Below are 22,989 nucleotides of genomic sequence, written 5' to 3' on the forward strand. Positions count from 1 at the left end.
ACGGATATATAAGATAAGAAGAACAAACGTTAGTCTAATTACACGTATCACAACATCTCTCTTCCACCCTTATTCCTCCACACACTCGATGGTCCAAGTCTCTTTCCTAGGATTTTGGTTTGGGGCTCACATTGCAGTCCAGGGGACGCGTGATGCCGTCGATTATTGCGGAAAAATAAATCATTCATCAAACAATACAATTCGTTTTAACGTATCAGCGTTCAGTGACTAAGATATCGACCAAACGGATTGTCCTTTCGAATAACTCGTCTTTTGTTATTTCGCGAGACGCATTAGTTTGGGTTTTGACACCCTTTGAGCGCATCTCGGATTTAGACGTGGTACGAGTTATTCTTTTGGTCCAATCGTTTGTTATTGACAATGATTCGTCCCCTTTTATTCGCGTGGGTTCATGTCTCGATTTTTGGATTATGACGGGATCTTTTGGATCTATCGAGAGACGTAACCATGTGTTTATTTAGTGACGACATCACTTTTGGATTTTATTTTAGGGAACGGACTCACCGCGTAACGTGTTTGTTTCTAGCGTCAAAATCTGCTTGCTCGTTTTAGCTACGTGAAAAGACGGCGAGTCTTATTCGAGCGCATGATAATCTTTCGGCTAGTTACAACTCTTTATTTCTTCCAATTTTCGGGATATATCATCCTAGCATGGTTATAGAAAATCAACGTTTCGTTTAATCGCATGCTTATTCGAAGCAGGGATATTACCGTTCTTTTTTATTTAGGCACGAACTAAGCAAACACGTAGATCGGGCCATATTTCTTGTAGTTTTGATAATGGTCGAAATGATCAAGCCATTAATCAAACCCACAGTCTCATCCATATGGTGCAATTATGCGGTTTTTTAGCTCAATTCGGCTTCGTGATTTTTAAACGGCGTATATACCAGTTCAAGGCATGTATTTAACGACGTTGGTTCATTTTCTTTAACTACTCTCGAGATTGACATATATCGTAGATACGGAATGATTTTGGTCGTTTTTATTTTCTTTTATTCTTTAGTCACTTTTGCTGATACGTCCATTTCTCCTTAGAATAACGCAATGTGTAACGTAAGAGCTCATTTTTTATTTAGAAGGGACGGGCCATGTTTATGAAACTCTTTACGTTACAACAGGGTCGTTCAAAAAAGAAATGTTCTTCGTTTTCGTTTTGTCATAATCTCGCTTTATCCCAACGTATTTAAAGAATATGAATAACGGCTATCGTTAATATAGTCTTTTGAATCGAGATATAACTATCCTTAATACCGAACCGATTTGTACTAATACGTGCTTCCGTCACAACGTATTTCCTGAACATGTGTCTTCTTCGGGACACGGAAAGGGACCAGGCGGGTCGCACAAGTTCATTCATACGAGATGACTAAGTCGTCTTTAGTTCAAATCGTTTCGGTGTTTTGGGGTAGTTTATATATCGGTTTAAGAGTATATATTAACGTATCGTTTCATTTTCTTTACATATTTTAGGATTAGACACGTATCATGGCAATTTGAAAACACGAATTGATTCATTCATCACATCAAAAATAGTAACGGGTAATCCTATGGCAACTTCTAAGGCTACTATATGCTGACACGGCTGATCGCGGGACCTCACAGGACTGCACAAATTCGCCCCTAACGAATGGATGGGGACCCTTTGGCGCCTTACTGCAAGGGAGAACTTACACTAGCCTCTTTCGAGCGACGAATGGACTCTCAATAGAGGTTTCGCGGAAGTTACCCAAAAGGTTTGCAATAATGCTTATGAATGCATACGAAAAGAAATAATACGATCTGTCCCCGTTATGGGCTTAATACACGCCTTCCGGAATCAAATTTCTCGCTTCCCCAGCAGAGTCGCCACTTGTAGGTACCGCGGCCTCACCCGGGCGAACCGGGGGGTGGACACCGTTGATGACAAATGCTGCGATTGGCGCCGAAAGCAACCAATCGTAAAATCAAGCTGCTCGACAGGGCCGGAGCTCGGAGTATGGAAGAGTCGCCACCCACGAATGGGAAATGGACACCGATCCCTTGCGGGAGACCGGTGAGGGTTCGGGAAGCTTAGGTACAAGCCGAGAAGGCTAGCTCCTTTCCGGAGAAAGGCTACTAGGCATCCCGACATCGCCCGGTTATGAACCACCGGCCTCCTACTTAGCATGTTAGGCGCTAACGGACTAATCGCATATTTCTTTAAGTTTAAAATTCATTTGAAACCTTTTCTTTCTTGTTTTGAAAGCCGTTTTGAGCATATTATTGAAAGCCATATTAGTAAAGAATCACCCATTTTACATGAATTAAGATATGTAGAAGAAAGAGGGAGATAAAAGGAAGAATTGATTTATTTGCGACGTGAATTGTGTCTTAGGCCATACATTCAATCTAAACTAATCTCACTCCCCGAAAAGAAGGTTTATTTACATGGTTCGTACCTTAATCGCCGTTGGAACGATTTAGATACGTTTCAAAACCCCGTTAATTTACATGCTTTTTACTCGAATCGCCGTTGGAACGACTCGAGCGTTTGAAAACGTTGAACAATAAGTTTTAACCGAAAATGTGATTAAGCATACAAGTCAATTTATTTTTGTACAAAACCATTTAGATAGAAAAACAATTCAAAACTCTATTATTTACAAATAAAGAATGATTTTAATTACAAGGTTCGCTTAATCCGTCGTTGGAACGGGTTAAGGTTTCAAAACGTGATATTTTAGAAGTCGTTTTAAAAATGGTAACGAACCGAAAACCTTTTATTTACATTAGGAACCTCTAGAAACCTTTAGTTTAAGTAACCAAATTGAAATCTCTTTTTGTGGTTTATTTTCCCCTTTTTCACTCAATTGATCCTTTACTTGAATATGATTACAATAATTAACAAATTAAACCCAACCAAATATATTTGAAATATATACATATAGAAAGTCCAAAATAAGAGTAAATATACATATACATATACATTTTGGTTAAAAATAATAGTTATATCTATAGATTAAAAATAAGGAAGCAAAGGAATAACATGTAGTATAGTTGTTGATAAGTAAAAATAATAATGAAAACAAGGCTTTAATTAAAAACAAGTAAAACAATGAACAAGGTTCATAAAGAATAAGAAAATAACTCTTAAATCCCAAAATAACTATTATAATAAATATATAGAAAATAACCCTCCCCAAATATACATTAAACATCAAAATAACATTTAATTATCCCCAAAACGTTTACTAATTAATTACCCCAAAATACCCAAGTAAATAATCCCCTAAAATAATACCCAATATAGTTTAAATGAATTAAAAGAAAACATATACATATAGTTTTGCAAAATCAAATTAATGAAAAGGATACCCAAATGTACAAAATAAGTAAATACATAATAAATAATTATTAGTTAGATACCCAAAAATAATTTTATTAAATATATTACATAGTTACATACATATATATACAAGAATAAATGTCAAAAAAGATGAGAAAAATGTTGAAAAATGGGTTTTTTTTAAGTTCCAGCAGCTTTACCGACGGAGAATCCGTCCTAAACTGGTTTTAGTGACAGAAAAGATAAAATATCAGAAACAGTCCCCCAACTTTCCAGATTTATTAAAATACTTTAGATCTAATCTATTCTATCATTTTGGTCCCTGAACTACCCAAATCGGGTCATAGTCTATAACGGAGTATCCCAAAACGATGTTTTATTTCCAAAACATTTCCAAAAAAGATGAGAAAAATGTTGAAAATGGGTTTTTTTTAAGTTCCAGCAGCTTTACCGACGGAGAATCCGTCCTAAACTGGTTTTAGTGACAGAAAAGACAAAATATCAGAAACAGTCCCCCAACTTTCCAGATTTATTAAAATACTTTAGATCTAATCTATTATATCATTTTGGTCCCTGAACTACCCAAATCGGGTCATAGTCTATAACGGAGTATCCCAAAACGATGTTTTATTTCCAAAACGTTAATTTAAAAAGCTTTTCTAAATTCTATATTTACAACGTTTTAATCCCGAACTCCCCTTAAATCGGGTCACGGTTCGTGTTGGGACTTTAATACGAGGTTTTTATTTAAAACTAAAACGTTTATTTAATACGAGATGGGAATTAAATAAATAACGGGAAAATAAATAAATGTGATAAAATAAATAAATAAACAAAACTAAAAATAAAATAAATAAATTAAACGAGTCTAGTCCTCAGATAATACCTCAAGATTGGTATTGACAGTCGAAGTCGGTTGATTCCACGATTTGTGATTTTCGGTGTTTTCGGTGTTTTTTGTAAAATATTTAACTTTTTGGGAATTTTCAATTTTTAGGGAAAAAAATATTTTTCCCAAAAATTTACTTTCTCTCTCTAAAAATAATTTTTTTTAGAGAGAGAAGCTCCCAAGACCCTCACCCAAATGCATGGGGATCCGTACCTTTTATAGGTAGGGATCCCCGAGGTTGGGCGCGCCCACCGCTGCTGGGCGCTCGCCCAGCAATCGTTGGGCGCGCACGCACGCCCAACGCTGTTGGGCGCTCGCCAGCGATCGTTGGGCGCACGCCCAATGTCTGTTGGACGACGCCCAACGTTTGTTGGACGACGCCGAACGTTCGTTGGGCGCTCGCCCAATGGGAGTCGGGTGGCCGCCCCACGAGTGTCGGGCGTGCGTCAAACGCCCGCTGGATGAGCGTTTGGCGCACCGAGCACCGTGTCTGGCGTTCGTGGGACGCCTATTTGCCAAGGGACGCCATTAGTTGCCTACTCACCGACACCCAATCCTTCAGGACCTTTTTGTGATTTTTATTTTTAAACTAATGGAATCAACCGCTTTAACCGTCTATTATGGGTTTTCGTCACAGGTCCTCCGACTCGATGTCTACACCTGTCCATTATTAAAAGATTGTGGTAAGGCATAAAAGCTATATTCACTTACCTTGGGTATCAATGACTTGATCCATGGAACAGACTTCATAGGGAAAGACTGTTTGCATTGGCCTTGTTGGCAAATATCATGTATGATGCAATGTCTCTTTTTGGAATTCTTAGTTCATCTTGGAATCAACTTAATAATTCCTTCACGTTGGTCTCTGACTCTAGAATGAACTTAGTCAAAGGATAAAACCGAGTAAATATTATATGTCAAACAAATTCATAATTGAATTTTATTCATGCTTGTGTTAATAATACCACATATAATGGTCATAACCATAAAGATTACTACTGCATATAAATATCATAATGAATTCTTAATAAATAACCATAATGAGAATGGTTTAAGAACAATGTCCTTTTGTATTTCAATGCACATTAATATCCAAGATAGCATATTTATTTTAAACATCATAAAAGTTATGACATTCTATATTGGGTAAGATATCTTACATAGTTGCTATTTACTTGCAATTAATATTGTGCATCCATGTATTAATGACATTCAGAGATCATCAAGGCCTCATTTGAATGAGGTGTAATTAAAGTAAGGTAAGTGATGATTTAATAATGTAGTTATATATAAAATTACTCTTATATCATTTCATTTGTATAAATAAAATAAAATACAAAGGGTAATTTTGGAAGAAAAATACATGTACCATGATTCTCCTCCAATTCGGGGTGTAAGAAAAATTACTAAATTCACCCTCACCTACCTTCATATACAATCATCCAAACAATCTTTAAGGAATTCTCATGTATATCCTAAGAACTTTGCATAAATTAATGTTCTGATCCGAAACTGACACTTGCACTATTTTGTAGTTAGCTCAGGACATGAAAGTTTTATTTATCCAATTTGGTAATTCATCAGCCCATAATGGCCTTAATAGTTAGGGACAATTACATGATAATCATAAATAGACTCAATATTTTCAAGTCTCTTATGTTGGTAAAAGAAATTCTAACAATGTTAGATAAACAGTTTTTATATGAATAAACACATCCCTGTAAAAAAGGGGATGAAATAACTGTTTGACAAAACAATATTAAAAAATATGAATTTCTGATATTAAAAGTACTATATATTAGGGGTGGGCACGGTTCGGTTAACCGGTCCATTAGGTAAAAAAATTAACCGAACCGTTATCAACGGTTTTTTAACCATCCAAACCGAAACCGGTCCATATCAATCGGTTAACCATACAACCGGTTAACCATTAATTTCGGTTAGGTTTTTCGGTTAACGGTTTTTAACCAATTCTCACCAGTTAACAAAAAATCAACGGTTAACCATAATTTTTACCCAAACCTAAATTTTTAAACAATATTAAAATACACATTTCAAAAATTCAAACGAAACGAATTCATATAAAAGTTCAAATTCAAACATAAGTACCGAACTAAAAAACAATCCATCAAATTTACATTTAAAACAAAAAGAAATGTAAATAATATTTCGTCAAAGTGCTTATTACAACATTAATCCATTAAGTTTACATTCAAGTATAATCTATGTTATATATTTATATTAATATAGGTTATAATCTATGTTAAAGACTTTTTTTTAATCTTATAATCTATGTTATATAATTATATATTAATTTTTTAAAAAAAAAATTGGTTATATTTATTAAACGGTTCGTTTAACCATTAACCGCAGTTTTTGACACTCTAACCCGAAACCGAAACCGGTACCTATATATTTTTTTAACCATTAAGAAAACCACCGGTTCGATTAACCGCTTTTTTCGGTTCGGATTACCGATTTTCGGTTCGGTTACCGGTTTGATCGGTTTTTTTGCCCACCCCTACTATATATGAGAAAAGCCATACATAGATGATGGTGAATAGATGATGGTGAATTGTACCCTAAAAAACCAAATATGATTTTCTTTGTAATTTTTTCTAATAATTATATGCATGTTCACTCAAAAGACTGATCATACCTAAATGATCTGTAATTACACGAGCCTTTTTTATGACATTTTAATATCAAATGACAAAATCACCTTGAATGGATGGATTTTTTTTGTAAATCCCAAGATTATGGGTCTTATACATGCATTTTGTACTAATTCAATGATAATATCATATTACACTTGTCATGCATAAAAATATGAGGGTATAGTAAGCATGCAAGATTTCATGAAAGATTTGTGTCTATGACTTCATCTTTCACAGTTTATTAGATTTATCATAATAACATGTATCGATATTCATAGCACTTCATAAGGGTGAGAAATCTCAAATTTCTTTAATTAAAAATGGAGCAAGAAAGGGGAGGAAACTTATATCGTTTATCATAAAATTCCAGATTTAATGTACAAAACTCTTTCCCACCAATCTATAGAGAATCCTATCTTTGGATAGATTTGTTTGTACTGATTGAGCCAAGGTTTGAGATCGAGATTTCTATTCCGTTGACTCCATTATTTTGTTCTTTGTGAAACTCTATACAATCAAGATTTTGTGATCTTCTGTTTGCTAGAGATCCACGCTCATCGCACCAATTGATAACTCAGGGAAAAAACCTTGATCGGAGCACTTCCCTGTGAGGCACCGTTGGGATCGGCCGGGGACACTCCGATGCCAAAGTCAGTAATATTTCTGAGAATAAACTGTAAGCACAAAAGTAGAGAATCAGTAAGTGTACCTTTGATCCTAGGAAGCTGGAGTATTTATATAGGTTTTTATAACCTTCAACATTAATGGGGAAGCAGGTGAAGAGTCGTGTCATTACTCATCTTTGATTGCTATCAATTCTCCATTAATCCCAGCATTTATCATTGAAACCCTCAGAGTTGAGATATTCGAACAGTCAAGTCTTTATTCCCCTTTAATGGCTATTAATTGCCATTTAATTGTATTTATTCCCATTCATGGATGGTAATAAAGGCGCCTTTTGGTATTCTTAGATCCGTCAAGGCATATGTACGCTCTCCTTGAGAGCTATGGCGGGTCTCCACTACTCGCTCTCATCGGGCGTATCTCGTTATGGCGTATCTCGCCATGGTCCACGTGGTGTGGCATAATGCTAGAAACTCCTTCATTTTCTTCATTATTTGCATATTCACCCCTGCATTAATCCTGCAATAATTGTCATTAATTCCATATTAATCATGCATAAATATCTCTTTTAGAAGGAATAATGGTTTGACATTATTTCTATTAATTTTCCCTTATTCCTTATTCAAGAATAATTTGGGTTGTTATCACATTACATTGCATTACAACGTACCAAACGGACCCTAAGTAAAGCAACAAGCCATTGTAACTCACATGAAGTGGAAGCCATGATGCAATATTCAGCTTGTGAGCAAGATCGAAAGATAGTATTCTGTTTCTTAGAACACCAAGAGATAAATGCATTGCCAAGAAAAATGGCATACCTATGATGGAACTGCGTGAATTAGGACATGAAGTCATGTCTGAATCGGAGAATGCTTGAATAGTGAGCTTATTATCTACTACAAAGAATAAGCATGATCCTGATGAACCTTTGAGGTAACGCAATACTCTGTAAGCCCTTGATAAATCATCTAATGTCGGGTTGGCTAAATGTTGAGACAAGCGATTTCTGGTCTTGTATGTGTAACATATAGTAACACGCTATTAATTGTTTATAGGATGAAATATTTGAAAGAGACTTAGCATTTTGGATGGTTTGTGATGAGGTAGAGCATGTGTTTTAGAAGGTTGGCAATCAATAACCAGAATCACTTAGTAACTCATGTAGGTACTTGCGTTGGCACATATGATGCACTATCTTTTTTTGAGCAAATTCAAATATTAAGAAGTGGTGGAGAGCTCTCATATCCTTAATGCCAAATAATTCATGTAAGCAATGCCTTCATCCTCTTTATAGTTATATCATTGTTACCTGCTATTATAACATCATCCACATAAATGAGTAATACTCTATGTCTATTCCTTCCCTGTTGATAAAAAGTGATGGATCTGCCATTGTCTGTTTGAAACCTGCCTATTTGATTTCATTGCTTGACTTTATATTCCATCGTCTTCATGTATGCCTTACGCCACATAGTCATTTTCCGAGTCTCCAAACAACTTTGGGATTGCTAGTTGTAATTCCATGTGGCACAACCATGTATACCTCTTCTCATTGGTCACCATGGAGGTATGCATTGTTAATGCCAATTTGTTCAACTTGCCAATTTTGTGCTACAACTCTTGCTAATAATGTTCTCATCGTTGTGAACTTCGCAACTGGGGCAAAGGTAGTTGTGAAGTCAATCCCTTCAATTTGTGCAAATCCCTTAGCTACAAGCCTTGCGTTGGACCTATCTTCTAAGCCACTACTCTTGTATTTGATTGGAAACACCCATTTACAACATATATGTATCTTTCCTATAGGAAAATTTGTTAGTTCCCATGGGTTATTATCTTCTAGAGCTAAGAGCTCTTACTGCATTACTAATTGCCATTTTGGATACTTTGCTACTTGATGATTTTGAGTTTTGTGTTACATGAGATGTTTATGGAGAATATTTTCTTAGCTGGTGTTAAAGAGTCATATTTAGGTAATGTGAAATGACATGGTTTAGATTTTACGGTGAGGTATTGGTGACTATAACATGATTTACCTCTTGGATTTTATACGTGATTAAAACATGCAGAATTAAAATCTAGTCACCAAACTTGGATCCCCAGGATCACATCTAAGAAAAGGATAGAAATTAATTACCTTGCACCTTGCATTGAAAGATGTTCCCTTTGAACCGATTCCATTCGAAGCAAAGTGAGATCAGGGACCACAACTAGCAGTCCCCTCTATGTTTACACATGCGAGAACACTGTCGAAATATTCTTTTGCTAGTACGAAGAACAAAACTAGCTTCCTCCTCCTTTGTCTTGGCCATGGTTATCAAAACCGGACCGGTCAAAGAACCGGAAAGGATAAAGGGTCAAGGGTTAGAGGTTCAATCGGGGTTTAACCGAGGTTCAACTGGTATTAAAAAAATTATGTAAAAAATAATATTTTATCCATATTTTAACTTATAAAAATTATATAAATAAAATTAAAAATATTGAATTTATAAATCCAATCATGAATTAAAAATATAATAAAAATTCAATTTATAAAAAGACTAAAAAATATAAATTACATATTTTTTAAAACTATAACATATAAGTATAATAAAATAGTTATTATACAATTTTTTAGAGTTTTAAATTTTATTTTATGAAATATTTAAATATTAATAAAATATTATGAGTATTGAAATGATAAAATAATATTTGTATAATATTTATAGAAATATAAAAAATTTGATAAATAAAAAGAAATAATAATTTTGATTCAAAAAAAAAGAAATAATAATAATAAATAAAATTTTAAATATTTACTTTCTATAATGATTATATATATATCTATATTGTTAAAATTAAATAAAAGTTAATAAATGGTCTAGTGGTTAAGTAGTCATTTCTTATTTAAAGGTCATGTGTTCGAATCCTTGAAAAAACAATTTTTTTATTTTTTATTTTTTTGGTAGAAACAGGAAAGAAAACAAACCAACACCGAGACAAAAGCTAACCTGGGATCAGTCTAGGAAAGCTAACCCCAACTCTGTCCTCTAAAAGGAGAGAAGAACGATAGATAGGAGGATCAGAAAGGGTGGAAACACCTAACATCCCCTCGTGCCCAGCCGCCGCTAAGCGATCCGCAATTCGATTTTGTTCTCTGTAGATGTGGCTGAACTCTAAGGACTCAAAGGAGGAGCCAAGACTTCTTATTACTTTGATAAGGTTCTGGCTACTAAGACAAAAAGCATGATTATTAGAGATCATACTAATAGCCTCCATATTATCAGACTCGACAGCAAGCCTTTTAATACCCAGCTTTCTGACAAGCTTGACTCCAGAAAGAATACCCCAAAGTTCCGCTGAAAAGGATGAGCCCAAAACCAGGTTATGGGTGAATCCAGACAACCAGGCACCTCCCGCGTCCCTGAGCACGCCTCCAGCCGCGATCTTTCCATTGTTGAGACAGGAGCCATCCGTGTTCAACTTAACCACCCCCATCCTTCGGCCTACACCACCCAACGAGTTGAACCTCTTTATTCTAGGTAGAATTGGCAAGGGGGTCCCCTTTGAAGCTCCCCATAATGGTAAGGAGCTTTTTAGAGAAGAACTCGGGTAAGTTCTGAATAAAAACAGTATTCTCACCAAAGATCTTCTCGTTTCTCCACTTCCAAAGGTGGTGGCAGATAATAGCAAATAAAATGTCTCCCTGCTCCATGCTAGCCATTAACCTACCTTTAACCCCATTGGAGAACCAGTCATTCTCAGGGTAGGCAAAGAAGGAGGGGAGAATGTGGTGCGGAAGAACTTTCTGCCAAACCTCCTTACTCTTAGGGTAGTCCCTAAGGGCATGGCACAAAGATTCAACTTGGCCTCTCCATCTACTGCAAGCACCTGAATCCGCCAAGTGACGTCTATGTCTATCCGAATTAGTCAGCAACCTGTCCTTGACTCCAAGCCACAGGAAGCTCCTCATTCGGTAAGGGATTTTTAGAGCCCAAATGGATTTCCAAGTGTCCGAAAGAGGGTCGAATCTGTCAAGAGTAAAAGCTTCAAAGGCAGACTTGCAAGAGTAAGCTCCATTTTTTTGTCAGGGCCCAGCAATGCCTATCCTTGTCCTCCTCAAGGTTACTAATCTTCACTCCCCTGATTCTGAGGAGAGAATCAAGGCTCAAGAAGGAATCAAACATAGACCAAATCCAGTCCCCATCAGAGTCCACCACATCGTCAATCCTCCAGTTGCGGAAATTGCTAGGCGGGGGAGAGCAGCAAACCTCTATAAGAGGTTTATCTCCGATCCAGGTGTCATACCAGAAGCTTATGGACTTACCATTACCCACCTCCAGGCCAACCCCCGTGCAGAACTCAGCAAACACAGCACTGAGCCCTTTCCAAAGAAAAGAACAATTGTCAATCCTCTCTTTAGGGCCCCCAAAGATTTTGTCCTTTCGATACTTGCCACAAAGCAATCGAACCCAAAGAGAAGAAGGGTTCTGCCACATTCTCCAGAGGAGCTTCATCAATAAGACCTTATTGTTATCTTTAGCTTGTCTGATGCCAAGACCCCCCTACTTTTAGGCTGGCAGACCTCCTTCCAAGGGACTAGGTGAATCTTCCTACCCTCTCCAGACTCACCCCAAAGAAAACGCCGGTTGATTTTATCAAGCTCATTGAGAACCGGCTCAGGCAACTTACATGCTTGCATGATATGATTGGGAGCTGCGCAGTTGACAGACTGAATTAAGGTTAGACGGCCAGCCAAGGAAAGAGAATTGGCCTTCCAACTAGCACACAACCCATTAGTTTTGTCCAGAGTCTCCTTAAAGGAGGCTTTGGAAACTCTGTCACTATGAAGGGGGATCCCAAGATACTTTCCCAAGGATTGGGTAAGAGGGATACCCGAAAGATCGCTAAGCTTATTACAGAGGCTTCTATCCATGTTCTTAGAGCAAAGCATCCGGGACTTGTGGACATTGATCTTCTGGCCAGAAGCAACGCAAAAGCACTCCAGGATATTCATGACCACACCAATTTGCTCCTCATTCCCTTCCACAAAGATCATCACATCGTCAGCGAAGAACAAGTGGGAAATAGGAGGGCAAAATCTGTTAATGGACACAGGATGGAGACTCCCCTTATTCACAGCTTCTTGAATTAGGTGAGCCAGCCTTTCCATTGCTATCACAAAAAGGAAAGGGCTCATAGGATCTCCTTGACGGATACCCCTAGAAGGAGAAAACTCATCAGACATATCTCCATTGATCAGAACCTGGAAAACAGGAGAAGACATGCAACCTTCAATCAAACTCCTCCAGTTCTCAGGAATACCAGCTTTACTTAAGCTATCCAAAAGAAAGCTCCAGTTTAAACGATCATAAGCTTTCTCCAGATCAAGCTTGAGAGCCACGATCCCTTTCTTACCCTTCCTCATTTTCATGGAATGGACCATCTCCTGGGCAATTACCACATTGTCCATCATTTGCCTACCAGGAACAAAGCTACCTTGATTTTGGCTAATAATCTCAGGAAGGATCCGCCGGATCCTATTCGCCACAATCTTAGTGATAGCTTTGTATAAAACATTACATAGGCTGATCGGCCTCATTTGTAAAAAGGAGGAGGGCTTTTCAACCTTAGGGATCAGAACCAGGAGGGTTTTATTCACCAGGCTAATCTCGTTGGAACCGCGGAAGACTCCAAAGATAAAATTATAGACACCTTCCTTCACCGAGTCCCAGTGTTTATGGTAGAAACTAGCAGGGATACCATCGATCCCTGGAGCTTTAGTAGCTCCAATACTGGTGAAGGCAAGATCAATTTATTTCCGGTCGATAGGATGAAAGGCATCAACAATTACCTCCTCCTCCAGCCTAGGAAAGGTGACCCTAGAGTGGGCTTTGTCCAGATCCACAACTTCCTCTTTAACGAGGTTTTTATAGAACTCAAGAGCAAGGCGATGAATATCTTCTTCCTCATAAATCCAGTCACCATTAGAATCTTTAATAGCATCGTTCTGGTTCCTTTGCCTTCTAATAATAGTAGAAAGGTGGAAGAATCTGGTGTTCCGGTCACCATCCTTAATCCAAGCCTTCCTAGATTTCTGGAACCAAATGAGCTCTTCCTGTCTAAGGACCGCTTCCAACTCGTTCTGGAGAGATCTAAGATGACAATTCATACTGTGGTCAAAACGGTTCTCCAAACAGCGTTGAATGCCTTCCATCCTCCTTAAGAGTTTATTTTTCCTTCGGATAATATGGCCAAAGATGTTTTTATTCCATCCCACCACATTTCTTCTAAACTCCTCAGCAGCAAGGAGAACATTAGAATGGGGTTTCCAATTATCCTTAACAAAGTTCCTGAACTCAGGATGGGTGTCCCAAGCAATAAGGTACCTAAACGGTCTATTCCCTTTGGGCCGATGACCTTTAACCAGCTTAACGAGGATAGGACTATGGTCCGAGTGGCGAAAAGGGAGGTTCAGCACGTTTACCTCAGGAAATCTATAGATCGCCGCTACATTCGCATACACTTTATCCAACCGAACAAACACGTTGTTCCTTTTCCAGGTGAACTTGTGGCCAGCCGCACCAAGGTCCGATAGCCCGCAAAGATCCATATTCTACTTATGGTTAAGGCACCGGTTGATATAATGATTGCCCCCCCCCTTTCTGATCACTCATCCGGGCAATATCATTAAAGTCACTAGCGACCAACCAAGGATCCATCATATTCATACTAATAGAGAACAGGATCTCCCAAAGCCTCTTCCGGTTAGTCAGGATCGGATCAGCATAGACAAAGGACACAAAGAAAGGTTTGTTGCCAGGATAACACACCTTGCTATGAATGAATTGGTTATCAATAGTAATAATATCAATACTTACACGACCTGGCTTCCAAAAAAGCCAGATCCCCCCTGCTCGACCAGTCGCCTCCGACATGACACACTTCCAATTCTTAAACTTTTTAACCACCTCATCTGCTTTATAAGCACTAACCTTGGTTTCAAGAAGAGCAAAACAAGAAGGGTTAAATTGCTTAATAAGATTATTAACATGGATGCGGGTTGTCTTGCTAGCCGCACCTCTAACATTCCAAACAAAGAAGTCCATCAGAAGGAAGACAACTGATCACAGGCACACACCCTAGAGCAGGTATTTATTCGGGGCTCCTGAGAGCCTAGAAGAGGTGCCAGCCGGCCCTCTTTTATCCCAAGAATCCAAAGAACCAAGATTCTTTTTAAGGTTAGCCTTAGGTTTCTTCAAACGAGACTTATTAACTCCTATAGACTTTCCAATTAGGGGGTCTACAAGGGGATTCAGGACACTAACCTCATTAAGCTTTGCTTTCCCTGTCGAGCCAGTGATCTGGGATTTCCCCTTGGCATAAGCTTTGGGATCGAAGAGAGGATTAATAGAGTCACCAAGGATGGTAGCTGGCTCAGCAGATTCCAGGCTTGGCATACTTAACTCCATGTGTTCAGCTGGTAACTCCGAATCCTGACCATCCACAATAGACAGGGCTCCGAATCTAGATCCTGAATCGGAAGCTGAGCCCCTACCAACACCACTCTTAGTATCAGGAGGCCTAGCCTTGATCTCAGGAGCAATTTGGAGAGAGGTCGTCTCCTTGCTGATGTCTGGAACTTGATTCCGAGAAGCATAAGCACGTGGCTTCCTTCGGGCTGACTTTTTGGCCAACATCCATGGCCCAAAATTCTTCTCCTCACCTTTGCTACCTTCATCTCTGCCTATGATAGGCACCACCACCTCCTCGACCACTTTCCTTCTTCTGGGGCAGCCATCATAGGTATGGCCAAACATACCGCATTCATAGCAGATATTGTGAATACCTTCGTATTCAATATAAAAGACCTTATTCTGAGGGAGAATTTAGACAGAAGAGGCTTAGCAAGATCAATGTCAATACAAACCCTGGCAAACTTGCCCCTTTCTACCCCCACGGTAGTCTTGTCAACGTGGTGAACTTTCCCAACCAGGCCACCAATCTTATTCAGAAATCTTTCATTATAGTATTGAATGGGTAGACCTGGGAATCTAACCCAAGTAAGGATCCTATTAACAGAGCAATCATGCGGATTAAAATTTGGTACCCAAGGCCTCAGCGCTAAAACATGATTGGATATGATATAAGGTCCACCATTAATCACTGAATTGTAATCTTCTGCCCTTGTAAATTTTATGACATAATAGTCATTCTCCAGATCCGTGATGGTAACCTTCCCTTTCTTTGCCCATTGGGCCTGGATCCTCTAGGCAAAGTAATTGAAGCTTATCCTTTTCCCAAGAACAGTGACAATTAAGGAGAGTTTCCATTTGGATCTAAGAACCCGCTTGTCTTCCGATGAAAGCCGGATAACAGGACACAAAGGGTCCTCTTGCTCACCATCCTCACTATCTGAGTCAGAAACATCTCCCTCAAAAACCTCCTCGATAATGTCATCCTCAATCATGGGTTCTTCCTTTACCACCCCCATTACCTTGTCTTTCCAGGATAAATTCCCCAGCCCTAATCCAGGGTTACCATGAATACCGGGATTAGACCTAGGAACTGAGATTTTTAGGCAAGCAGCCCCCTGGGCCAAAGCCCCGTTCAACGGGGGAGCCACAAAATCCCCAACATCCTTAAACTCCGTGCCATCCTTCGGGGCCTCGCCTTAGGCATCCACCTTTAGTGCCGGCAACCCCGCGTCACTGCCTACACTCGTAGGAGCGCCAGGCGAAGGCCTACCGCCCTCCCCAGCCGGGGCGATAAAATCCGCAACACACGCCAAGGATCCCGCCCCCCGCTCATGCTCTCCCTCTCCTGCAGCCGGCAGAGAAACAGAGCCAGCGCTCCCGCCTACACCATCAACCAGTCCCAACGCCCCCGAAGCCACGGCCGTAATCTGGCCACACTCCGAGCCACCAAGCCCCGCCCCAGCAACGCCTTCCTCCGGAACAGAAACCCGTTCCCTCGACCTTTCACGGATACGGTCGATACTGAACCGTCTAACCCGCGGAGAAATATCCGCCGATCTCCTAGCCTCCTCCGCCAAGCTTCCATCCGGATCCAGATCCACGCCCAGCCCCTTCGTCGCCACACGAGCCGCCGCCTCCTTCGCAGCCCGGCCGCCCGCTCCTCCCATCGTCACCCTAGACCTAGCCTCCCGTTCCTTCGCCATGAAAAATCGCCAAAAGAATCGCCCGTTTGTTTTTAGGATTTAGGTTTTAAATTCTACTATTAGTTATAGTTAATTTAGTTATAACTAATTGAGAGAGAGAGAGAAAAAAAAATTGAGTTATAAAATTGATCCTGTGTTTTAGAGAGAGAAGAGAGATCTGAAAGAGAGGAGATAGATCTAAAAGAGAGAAAAAGATCTAAAAGAGAGAAATAGATCTGAGAGAGAGAAGATAGATCTCAAAATTCTCCATCTTCATAAAAATTCTTCACCATGACAACAGATCTGAGAGAGAGAAGACAGATCTGAAAAAGAGAAGATAGATCTAAAAGAGAGAGAAAGATCTAAAAGAGAAGAGATAGATCTCAAAACTCTCAATCTTCATAAAAAATTTTCACCATGACAACAGATCTGAGAGAGAGAAGACAGATCTGAAAAAGAGAAGATAGATCTAAAAGAGAGGGAAAGATCTAAAAGAGAAGAGATAGATCTCAAAACTCTCAATCTTCATAAAAATTCTTCACCATGACAACAGATCTGAGAGAGAGAAGACATATCTGAAAAAGAGAAGATAGATCTAAAAGAGAGAGAAAGATCTAAAAGAGAAGAGATAAAAAAACAATTTTTTATTGAGTATTTACTTTTTTATAATGATTATATATATATATCTATATTGTTAAGATTAAATACAAGTTAATAAGTGGTCTAGTGGTTAAGCAGTCATTTCTTATTCAGAGGTCCTGTGTTCGAATACATGGAAAAGCAATTTTTTTTATTGAGTATAAAATGTAACCCGATCAGCCCGGTTACCGCGATCGGTTCAGACGGGTCACGGTTCAACCGACCGGATTAGACGGTTCTGGCCGGTTTTCCAGCATTTAAAAACCGAACCACCTCCGGCCTGGAATGAGAAAAGGGAGCCTGAGGCTTTTCTTTTGATTCACACTATATAATGAATTAGGTTTAGGAAAAAATTTCTAATAAATTTTCTTATATACTTAAGGTTAAATAAAATAACCTAGTTATTATTATTATTTAATCCTTATTAGTTTTAAAATTAAAATGAAGACCAATAAATCCAGTTTAACTCCTCCATTTAATTAAAAAAATTTGATAAAATTAGACATTTGATCCTTACAGGGAGGCGACACAAGTGTGATTTGATCGAAATTCGGATTTTACAGTTTTGGAATGAAAAACTGTCATCCCATTTAATCGAATTGGGATGCCCTGGATCTGACATGTCTCTTGAGAGGAGTACGATGAAGCTCAGAATTATGGGTGTATTCAATACTCCCCAATAAAAGAGGAATTGGTCTATGGTCGATGCAGTAACAAAAAAATAGTAATTCCTAGTTGTACCTCGGGAAAACTGACTTCTTTCATGGGAGGGAGAAATCAAATTTTCTTTTAATAAATATCTAATTCCAAATTAGATATTATCCTTCCATTTAAATATAAAACTATAATAAATATTATCCTTTAATAACTAAAGATATTCATTAGATTCATAAATTCATTTTCGCAAAGGGCCTTAGTTTCATAAATTCGTCATGAAAATCTTCAACTATATGTAGCAATGAACTACCGTCATTTCTCTTTTTATTTCAGATTTTGTATCTCCTTTTTCACCTCTACAGTTCTGAGTGAATCCCCTTGTGAGAAGCGATCCCACACTTTTGATGCCTTAGCAAGTGAGATTATGCACTAAGCTAATGTTGCACAACATGTAAGAACCATAAGAGTACCATGGTATTGCATCATTACCAGGATGAGTATATTAGATCTGCAAGAAGAGGAGCTTCTATCGTACCATTCACAAAGTCATATTTATTCTTTGACGTTAATGCAACCTTAACAGAACGCAACCATTGATGATAGTTTGGCCCTGTGAGGACATGGGTAACCAAGGGTAAAGAAGTAACTATGAACTCCTCCGTGTAATTGTATTCATGTTTGCCATTAAAGAACAAACATATTCAACGAAAAGATGAATTTAAACTACGGAAAATTTCTTTAATACCATCATAAAATAGAAACTAGATCTTGTGGAATAAAAATTGATGTTATTCTCATTGAAAAAGATAGTAAAAATTGATGTTATTCTCATTGATTTTAACCGTGTGATCCTTCAATGATTAGATGGTTGCAGGCTATTGGGTATGCTTGAACTCAGATTGATGATGTTGAATGTATAATGACTAGTTTAGGCAAACTATGCATTTTGTTTGTGATACTCTGCGTTTTTCCATTATAGTCTGGGTTGTTATATTGAGGAATATATATATATATATATATATATATATATATATATATATATATTAAACATATAAAAAAATTAGTTTGATACAATATTAAAGATTAAAATTAAATTAATAATTTAATTCAACATTACAATAAACAAACCCAAGGGATGTGGTCGAGCAGTATGGGCTCTTTCACCCTTAACCAGTTCCACCCATTTGAGGTGCCTACTAACCATGCATACCTATAGTTTGAACCTCACATTGGACATAGAGCAATTTTAAATAATCAATAAATAAGATGCCGGAAATCAACCATGCATACCTACACATTATAACCATAATAATAATGATTATATATTGTTTTAATTAATAAGATTATTATGGTGGTAAGTAGTCCCTTATGCCACATTAAAACCACTTATTCTATCTACAATTCAAACCCTTTTGACAACATAAGTGTGTCGTTATTCATACAACAATAAGTATCTTCATTAACAACTTTGGAGAGGGAAAAGAGCTAACCAATCTAATGAAGCCATCGCCTTATGAAGTCTGACACCTCATTTACACATGTATAAAAAGATCATCCACTACACACTAAGCTATAGATCAAGGAAGAGTGGGACGAAATGGCTAAAGAAGTGGAGCAAAAATAGGAACTGGGGGATGAATTCAGATTATGGCCAAAAGATGAGAGTAATTTAAGGAGATGTGGGAAACATGGACATCAATCATATTCGTAAAAAAAAACTATAAATAGACCCAAACTTCCATTCCAAACCCAACAACAACAACACCAACAAAGTCTTAGTCCCAAAATGATTCAGGATCGGCTAACATGAACCATCATATAAAACCATGACATCAAGTCGTGTCAGCTCTAATTTCAAACCCAACCAAACAAACAAAAACACCTACATTATGCCAAAATTACTCTAGACTTTGTTCTTTATTTTCCTAAGTTTTTCTCTCTAATTTCATTCCAAAAACGTCTTTTTAGTCTCAATTTACCCTTTAGCAACTCGTTGATTCAAGTTTTTACCATTCGATTATCGATCTCGAGTCAAATAGTTAACAATTTCATAGATCAAAGTTCACCAAAATCACTTTCTGTCCATTTTTCTACAATCTGCCCAACAATTTTGATTTTACATTTCAGATTACTTACATCTTGTTTTTGTCCTCAATACAAACTCGTTTTTAATGTCCTGAATTTAACTTTAGCCTTTTGTTTTGCTTCATTCTGTATTTGAAAACCCGTTTTACAAGCTATTCTTTGCACCATAAATCATTTGACATAATCTGCCCATATATTTCGTTTTACGATTCCAAGCCTTTAAAGTATGTTTCTGTTCTTGATTCTTACACACACTCGTTCCTGACATCCTAAACTTGACTTTGTAGGAAATTAAGGCTAAGGTATAGCAGCGGAAATATAAAAATTTTAGCCTATTTCCTTTTAACCATAGGATCCGTTAATCGTTATTTCATATAAAGAGGGATAAGAAGGAATACCTTTCGATGAACAATCTACCGTTGTTAAAGAAGCGCCCACAATTCTTCTCCGAGATTCCAACCACAAAGTTTAATACGGTGAGTCTAAGATGAAATCAACCCTTATGAGATGCAACCAAAATAGATTGCCTCTAATAAACCAACACAAGATCAAAGAGAAAGAGGGATGAATAAGATTAATCAATCGATGGAATGCCGAATTAATTCTTGTCCACGAACTTGGGGAATAGAATTCTTTTTCTCTCTTAATTAAGCAATTTCGAAAATCACTTAAGGGGAGGGATATAGGCTTAGTCGAAATTCCTTATGGGGAGGGGTATATATATTAGCTTGTATCTAAACCCTAGTTAGATAGGAATATGTTACTTAATAGGAATCCAATTCGGAAAAGGATTCGTAATTATTATCTCATTATATATCTAATATATTTAGGATAATAATAAATAACCTAATTGGTTAATGATAGGAGAATATTAATCTAATTAAAACTCCTAATTAAATTATCTCTTAATTAATTTAATTCACAATCCTAATCTAATTAGGATTAATGGAATAAAATTAATTCCTTACTAACATATATAAATTTCGGCCCCCTCCTAGTATTTGGGCCTTACTGGGCTTAATTGGGCTTCCATCTATTAATCATATCCATCTCTCTTTTGGTTCCAAGTCTTATGTGTGATCCATTAGGTCCTTACTACTTCTGGCCGTATGCAACCTATTAAATTAATTTCTTCAAGAATTATATTTAATCCCTTGCATAACGGAATGATGTACAGAGTATGTTATTGGCAAGTCCGTAATCATTCCCCCAGAGTCCGTTAAGAAGACAGGTTGATTCTGTCGTTAACCCTTCCGTATTAGTTACGGTATAATACGATCCTTTATCAACTACATCCTTGAACTGAATCTTATGACTATGGGTAATGTCAAGTCACATATAGCGAGACGTTCGGTTTACTTGTTATTGGCCGAGTCAACTCAAAAAGATAGGTTAAGTGAAATCTGTATTTCTACTCTTAAGCTATCACCTTGCAAGGGTTTAGAGTCAAGTCTTCCACAAGCGATCCTTGGATGTATCTTCCATTAATCGGGAGTGATAAATGCTCAATCCAATGTATAACTACCCTGAAATTACTTCCTGTGACACCCAACCTTTGCAGTTCACACCCCAGAGTCATCTCTGTTAAGGATCGTGGGACCACATGATCAAAGTCTCACATTCAGTAATTCAGGATGACCAATTAACATTCCTTTGAGTCTGAGGATTAGTTATACCTATTAATACCAATGAGATGAACAGTTGACAAGGATGAATCTACCCATCCTGTTATCTCAAGTCGGATCCCCAATCCTAATGAACAACGTTTCACCGAATCTATGTAACTGTCCAGATATCTATATATGTGAAGCTTGTGAGATCAGCTTTCTGTCGGACAGAAGACATTGTTACATACAAGTCTCAACTGTGATATATCAATCCTAAATATATCACTTGACTTGGGGTGGTTTTAAGTTTATTAGTTTATTATAAAGTTTTGTCTCACTTCATGCTTGTATGAACACTTTATAATCACTTTAAACAAACTTACGGATTTCCTTTTATTAGACTTTATTTAGTGCTTAAAAGGGATTGCCTTTATATAGTTATAAAACATATATCTCATTAAAACAAATGATATAAAGAACAATTCATTTACAATAAGTTTGTATCCTGCAACAATTGACTATAGGACACAAAACCCCAACAGACTTTAACCTTTCGTTTTACCTCATTCTGTGCCTGAAAACTCATGTACGAGCCATCAAAGTTAGACTAAATTCTGACCCGAATCTGTCCAAACTAAGTCAGTCCCACTCTTTGCCGTCTGCTCGAAGTGCTCGTAGTGTTCGCAGATCCAAATCCGACCGTGGTTCAACACCTCCTCGAGATAGCTAACTCTAGCTCCGAGTTTGTTGTTTCAATTTCCAATTTCATTTCCTTTAGGCAAAAGGCACCATTTGGCCATTGACCTATCCAAAATTTGTGTGTTTGGCCCCTGGCCTATTATTTGGTCATATTTGACCTTTCACCTATCCTAATTAGTAGAATCACACCCAAATGAATGGAAAGTTAACTGAAGTTGATTTTATTACCACATAAACAATCTACTGTGGTATTAAAAATTCCAAAACATCATTGAGTGTAAAGGGATATTTTACATCCCACTCCAGGTTGAGTCTTCGCCGGAAGAGTGGACTTTGATGCCTTTGGAGGATTTGTGGTCGTCATGTGAGGTGGAAGGAGCGTTGTTGCATTTACCTATTGAGTTTTGTCTTCGATTCCGCAACCGCTTCCGAGCTTCTGCTATTCCTTCAAAAACTGGGCTTCTGCATCTTCTTTGGTAACAAGCATATGACCTTTTCCTCTGCCACTAGAACTCGCACTCGGTGCAATCATTGATTTCTTCGCCCTTTCCCCACGGATATGCTAGTTACCACCGGAGAAGCTGCTTTTATCTCCATTCCATCCCCTAGCTGATTATTAGCATTATTTGTCGTCGCTGCCTCTAGAAAAGAAGGAATCGCAGAAG

The sequence above is a fragment of the Euphorbia lathyris genome, chromosome 5, assembly GCF_963576675.1.
Source record: "Euphorbia lathyris chromosome 5, ddEupLath1.1, whole genome shotgun sequence".
Lineage (NCBI taxonomy): Eukaryota > Viridiplantae > Streptophyta > Magnoliopsida > Malpighiales > Euphorbiaceae > Euphorbia > Euphorbia lathyris.